Source organism: Equus caballus, chromosome 19 (assembly GCF_041296265.1).
Source record: "Equus caballus isolate H_3958 breed thoroughbred chromosome 19, TB-T2T, whole genome shotgun sequence".
NCBI classification, from domain to species: Eukaryota; Metazoa; Chordata; class Mammalia; order Perissodactyla; family Equidae; genus Equus; species Equus caballus.
Genome location: NC_091702.1, coordinates 40,177,416 through 40,184,633, shown reverse-complemented (window position 1 = coordinate 40,184,633; position 7,218 = coordinate 40,177,416). Strand labels below are relative to the sequence as shown.

The 7,218-nt window shown below is 40.9% G+C and overlaps 1 long non-coding RNA gene across 1 annotated transcript; it reads left to right on the top strand.

Annotated features, from left to right (window-relative positions):
- Positions 1-1,340: 1,340 nt before the first annotated feature.
- Positions 1,341-6,824, top strand: LOC138918929 (uncharacterized). The gene is made up of 5 exons (XR_011428695.1): positions 1,341-1,685; positions 2,236-2,344; positions 4,797-4,988; positions 5,215-5,330; positions 6,697-6,824. It is a non-coding gene; the product is annotated as an uncharacterized lncRNA (long non-coding RNA).
- The last annotated feature ends 394 nt before the right edge of the window (positions 6,825-7,218 follow it).

The following is a 7,218-nucleotide window of genomic DNA, read 5'->3' as shown; positions in this document are numbered from 1 at the left end:
CGGTAGCCAAAGAAAGAAGCAGTCCAGAGGTGGGAAGAGAGATCTGTAATAGATTCCTGAGCAACTGTTGCAGAGGGAGGGTTGGTGGGATATGTAGAGCTGAGGGAAGATGGAAACTCTTCTATGAGCCCAAAGAAAGGCCTGGCTCTGGGAAGAACCTGTCCATAGCCACGTGAGGGTAAGGTTTGAGGTCCATCTTGTTGTCCCCACCATTTGGAAAACTGTATTCTTGCCTTTCCTTTCACTTAATGGTTTACATGGTAAAAAGGATTCTGGGCTGGTCTTTGAACTCAAGTTACTTTTTGGGCTGGTTGATAGGCTGCGTGAACTCAGAAGTCCTCCACCTGTTAGATTTCTAGGGGGAATTCCCATGAAGCTACAATTCAAGAAATATAAATGCAGTACCAATCACAACACTGGTGCATAGCGGGTATCCAGTAAATACCTACTGGAAATCAGGAAAGATGTGCTTGAAACAAGCTAAGGGCAGTTTTCCAAATGATCCAGCACCTCTTTTTCTGGTGATAATGATTCTGGGGCCCTGCTAGAGATTTGACACTTTCTCTCCCATCAGCCACCCTTTTACATTTTATTGGCAAAAAGTTACTGTATAATTTCCAGAGGGAACGATGCCATAAAAATAGACATTGAATCAGTGGACAATTAAGCATCCATTAATAAAAATATGCAGTCTATGTTCTTAGGAAAGTGCAAATGAAACAATATTAAGTGGAAAAGTCAAATAAAAATTATTATATGCACTCTATAATTACTATAATGGTTACATATGGAAAGACTTAAAATAGGCCAAGGCATGATGAAACTGGTTGTTTAAGCCAAAAGAATAAAGATATAATTCATTGTGAAATTGATTTAATCATAAATTCTTTTTCTAATGAAAATATCATTGTACTTTTTCTCATTGTTGTTAAAAATCTAAACTGTACGGAGAGTGTAAAAATCCATATATAATCTCACCCCTCAAGGGGTAACCACTTTTACCAGACTGTAGGAATACTTTGAGATTTTTAATGCCTATATAACCATACTTACACATATTTCTCCATAAATGGAACTACATTCGGCATTCTATATTATATTATTTTTATTTTTAATATCAATAGTTTTTTATGATAGTGGAAACAATATAAGCTTATAAAATCTTCAAACAATAAAAGATAAAAATCAATTTAGATACAAGTAATTCCAGAGCTTCAAATACAAATGACAAGGTAGGGTCTTTTCCTTAATTGCCATCAACATTCCGATCAGGTGGAGCCCAACAGTTCCTGTGTGCAGCAGCCTCATTGTAAAGCTATGTCCTCCAAGGTCCGGAGGGAGGGCAAGAGCGGAATTCTGACGGTGTGGGGGAGGGGGAGGAGGACTTCAGCCCCATCTGTCATTTGTGCCTGACCTATCAAGACAAGGCTCCATGGACTTCTCCACAAGGAAGGAGAAGTTGCCTCTTTTGTTAATTAAATAGATGTGGCATCCAGGGAGTCCGTGAGTGAGCCGCAAAGAGGAGGCTGGTGAAAAGCTGTCACAGATGTGCCAGTGGACCCCACAGGCTTGGTTTTGATTTTCTGCGTTTCCATCCTGCTTTCCAAGGAGGCCTCCTGTCCATATTTTCCGGATCTCGGATCTGTGTACCTTCTTTCCCAAGGGATGCTTGTCAGCTAAAGGAGGTTATTATTCATTATTTTCAGGTCATTCTAGCTAATAGGACTGAGGTTTTCCTGAGGTCACATGCCAGTGCTGCTTCATCTTTAGACCAGGCAGGCTGGAAAAACACCTTCTCCTTCTGCTGTGTAACTACGAGAGTAATGAAGTAATGTGAGGCCATGCAGCTCAGCGTATGGCATTTCCTTGGAGAGCAGAATCGTAGGAATGGAGGCCCAGGAAGTTAGTCTTTAGGCAGAACAGTCTCACTGAAGCCTCTCAGATACACTAGAATTGCTGTAACGCAGGCCTCATCGAGTTTGGGGACCTGTGAATGCCGGCCCCCGTAAGCATTTGCATTTTCCTGAAGCAAGAGTCTAATGCATACATCAGACTCAGAAACAGATTTGTGACGCCCTAAAATGTAAAAATCCCTTATGTTATAGATCCAGACCTGCCATAGCAGACACTCGGTGCTCTGGCCAGATTCTCAGCCACTCTTTTACTCTTTCAGCACACTCTTCTCCCAATTCCATTGGTTTTCTTCCAAAGGCTTACATTTGTGATTCTTTTTAGAAGCTGAATATCTGGAATTTATACTCCCCTGGGGAAGCCCCGGCCAATGATGGACTGGTCAAGAAGTATGAAAGCCCAGCTCCCTTGCCTCCAGAGAGGACAATCTGACGTGAGTTTTCTACTGCAGTGTGCCAATGGACTTGGGCTGGAGTTGGATCTTTACAGGAAATTGTTTGACTTCTTCGCTTCCACATCTTATTTCCCTTACTACCTTACTGGATTCTCCTGGGAGCACTTTCTTAATAACTTGGTCACGCACAGTCCTGGTCTCAGGGTCTCCTTCTGCGGAAGCTGCCCTAAGACAACTGAATACAGCATGCCAGTAGGATGGGGCCAACAGTCTCTTTGCCCCTGAACCTCTCAAAAAACTGATCACAGCCTAGAAATGAGATGGGTGGTCAGGGACATGCTGGGGCATGGTAAGAGGCAAAGAAAGAATATGAAGCAGACGGATGCGCATGGAAGCAGAGAAAAAGGAGAGGAAAGAAGAAGAAGGTTTGGTAAGAAACGATAAGAGGGTCACTCATGTATTCATTCACTTGGTATCATGTTACACTGGAAAAGGTTTCAAATAAGAACGAAAGGTCCTAGGTTTTTGTTCGAACTCCATAAATTAGTAATGCAAATACAACTCTAATGAAGGCCTTAGACAAGTCACTCAAATTCTCTGAGCTTCAGTTTTCTTGCTTTGAATCAGGGATCACAATACTTAATTCACAGGATTATTGGATCAAATAAAACAATGGGAGTGAAAACAGCTTAAAGTTGGAAAACATAATGAAATTCTGTCTTTACTAAGCGCTTTTGTGCGTCTCATGATTTAGACTACATTAGTACTTTATGTTACAAAAAGCATTTGAGATATGCTGCTGTCATACAAGAGGTTTTAATCTAACTGGAGAAACAAAACAAACACAAAGGGAATAGCTAATAGCACGTAAGTCTGTATCTCTATATAAAAATATGTAGACAACGAAGGTAACAAAGATTTCAGAAGATGATGGGGTCACAGTTGCCCTGAGGTAGGGGCTCATGGGTTAAGTCATGTCTTAACGTTTCCATGAAACTTACTCTTCTTTATGGAATACTCTTCATGTCATTGGAAATTAGTTATTTAATGTCGGGCTTTTCCACCAGATTGTAAAGTACAGATCATATCTGAGTTATTCACCTCAGAGTCTCCAGTGCCTAGCACATAGTTGGGGCACAATAAGTATTTCCTAATGAATAAGGGATGTGAGCTGGATGTTTTAGGGTAGGTAGAATTTGAATAGGCAATTTAAAAATATGTTGCAATGTGAATGAAAGTGGAAACAGTGGAGAAACCTATTTAGACTCAAACAGGCTTCATGCTCAGCATAGGAGGAGAAAAATTTGGAAATGGAGGGTAAGAGTCACATTATAAAATCGTTTTGACTGTCAAAGAGACTGTTAGAGCTTTGCCCATGGGGAGTCAATGGAGGTTTTCTAGTAGCACCACATGGTGGAATCAGTGCAATAGGAAGATCTTGGTGGCAGCTGAGTGGGCTATGCTGTGGGGATATGTCAGCGGGATGGAGCTCAATTACAGAGCTGATGCAGTAACGCTGAAACACGGGGGCTGGTAATTAGACTAAAGAGTTTCTAGAGGTAGAGTTGTCTAGACAACTGCCAACAACAAAAGGCAGTCGTCTAGAGGTAAAAATCTTTGCCAAAGCTCACCTATCTTGTCCTAGCTTCCCTTTCAGAACTTAACCAGAGATTAAACTTTGGTGTTAAAGGACATAAAGCCTCAATTTCTCATTATTTTCCAACAAATGAGTTGGCCAAGAATAGACTGACATAAAACTAGAAGGTAAAGTCGGACTACTCATCTGATGTATTCACCAACAAGTGTCCTTTTTTATAGCATTCAGCTATAAACTGAAACACCTCCATGGGCGAAGACCTCACTCACTACTTTCCATGGCAGCCTGTTCCATATAAGTATTATTGAAATACAGGGTACGCCGACATGACTGATGATTTTTTTCAAGAAACTCCAAAAGAATTAGCCTACCCCTTGGTATGGGACTGGCAGTCAGAAAACTTAGATTCTATTTGCAAACAAGTTGCTGGGTGAAATTGGACAAATCATTTCTTCTAATTTTACTTCAGTTGTCTCATCTTAAAAATGATAATGTTGGATAGATCATTGATTTTCAAACCTGGGTACTCATTGCAATCACTTAGGGAACTTATTAAAACCATACCAAACCTTCTGGATCAGCATTTTGGGGAAGTGGGCTCAGGAATCATATCATTAACAAACTCTCAAGTGACCTTATGACACCAGCCTGGATCTGGTGCAGAGAGATGCATTTGGGAACCAATGGACTAGACTATCTCTATGGTCTTCTCCAGCTCTCAAAATTCAATGTAAGAATTTTGTTCTGTGATTCCTATGTTAGTGATAATACAAATAGTCATATAATTGTGATCTTTTTGTCAGAATACACCAGCTTAGATTTTAAAAGGGGGTTGGAGTAGGGTCTCACTGGGACATATACTAATAAACACCCCATTTCCGCTCTTCTTCTCAGGTTCTGGTTCTGATGTGCGTTCTTCTTCCCTGGAGAGACATGTGCCCATCTCTGAAACCCAAGGATCCCTCCAAAAACTACCTTGGTGCTTCTGTTTTCACTATGTCCTGTTAAAGGCAATTATACTAGGCTGTGCCAGAGGTGCCACCACGAGTCAAAGCCACCAAGCCTGCTGAGACTGCTGATGAAAAGGTCCATAGGCATCACGAAACTGCAAGCAGATGAAATGGGATTCATCTCATATTCTAATTCAGACCCATTGCTGTTGAGAATTCAGAGACTACAACAGGGCTGGGAAAATGCTGCGACCAATGAACTATGTCTGTTATGGGTACATGAATGGAAAATGATGGTATGTCTGGGATTTACCATCTAGTCCAAATCACTTTTATTTTTGGCTGTTTGTTATGTTTCACAGATGAGAGCACTATCGACCAGAGAAAGACACGCAAATTTCCACAAGTACTGCTGAGACACCAGTTCGCTCAAACAGAATTTTGGTTGGAGGCAGCTGGCCAATGTGCAGGACTTGAGGTTTGTGGTATCCTTGTGTGTGTGTGTGTGTGTGTGTGTGCGTGTCCCTTTAGGAACCCAGGCAATACTGCACATTGCAATGCAATGCCTCCTGTGCACAGTCTATGTGGACTTTCCAGATGTTTATCTGTGCTTTCGAAGTTAAAATAAAAATCTCTGTAGGATTTACCCAGGCAGCATGATCCCAGGACAACAACTTCCTGCATTTTCTAAAAGTTGCTGTTTCCCCTTTGTTAAAGGGTCACTATAAAACAACACTTCCTTTGCAGACAGCCTGGGCCACTGGACAGATTAGAGAACTCTGGGGATTTGCAGCAGATGCTGGAGCTTTTAACCCCTGGGTCGCTCTCTCATCTCTCACCCGGATTAGTCCTGACAGCTGTTCAGGAGCTTCCTTGGAAGGAAGTGCCCAGCTGCTTTTCTCAAGACAATCGCCATCAAGTGATGATGGAACCTTTTCGAAAGTCTTGAAATACATTTGGTCAATCCTTTTACTCCAGTTGTCTGTCATTCCACAAATCCACAGAGATCTACAATGTATGAGGGAAGTTTAATTGTCACAGAGCGAGAAGGCACTGAACACTAAAATAGGTAGTGATGTCTAGAGCCAAAGCTCTGTCCATGGGCCACATGTGAGCAAGGTTTTCTCCACATATAATCCTGGTTGCATGGTAGGTGCTAGAAAAATATCACTTCTTGAATTGAAGAGGAGGTTCTCTGCCATGTTTCAACAGAGATCTTTATTCTCCGCCATGCCCTCTTCCCAGAGTGATGTCCAGCACACTTACAGTACATCCTGCAGGCTGAAGTTGTTCAATGGCTTGGTTAAGTCCAACTCACTCAGAAATATAACATAGAATTCACCTCGGAAAATATCAGTTTGCATGGTGATTATGTGATCGTTGATTTTATCATAGGAATGGAGACTTAAGTGGGAAAGAACATATTCTAAATGAGATTTTTTAATATTATTGACCTAGAGCAATAAGTCACAACGTTTTCAACTAAAGGACACCTCATACTCAGGAACCCCTCCATCCACAGCTGTGGTCACACTTTTAGCATTCATGGAATGGCAAAACACTTGTCTACTTGAGATCTCTGGAGTTCTCATCATAGCCCCCAGTCTCCCTAATTCTCCCTCCACCTCCTTCACAGATCAAGGCGTCTGACCCGGAGGATCTGAGCATGCGCGCATTCTTATACATAACACTATCTGTTGAAATACCCAGTGGAGTCTCTCTAATTATGCTTTGCTTTCATAAATGTACAACAATCATAAGAATAGGATGCAGAAAAAAGCAACGACGGTTTTCAACCCAGGTTACTATTTATTTATATTTTTTGGTATTCCAAATCTTTCCAGAGACTAAGACAGCTCCAATGATCCCTATGAGATGAAACGCTTGCTCTGATGTTGCTGCCACTGCTGTTGTTATTATCATTTCTTCTGCTTTTGTAAGAACCCTTAATAAATTCTTGGGGATAGTCTTAGAGTATTGTTAGACTTTATTTATTAAAAGAAGGTATTTTGGAGAATTGTGGGATAATGGAGAGATCACTGGATTAATACTCGGAAGACCCATTTTGATTATTAGGCTGAGAATTTGGCCATGTGGCTTAACCCTCCCGAGCCTCAATTTTGTCATCTATAGGTCAAAAAACACAGTTCCTGTTCCTACCTCACAGCAGAGTTGCAGAGATCAAATACATGAACGGATATGAAAGAACTTGCAGGTTATTAAAGTTTTGTGTGGTACTGATAATACATTTTTTCTGATTATAAGAGTAAAGGTAATTTATTATGGAAAATTATAAAATGTAATGAAGTATGAAGTAAATTAATATAATTCATAATCTTGCAATTCAGAAATATCACCTTTTAAAA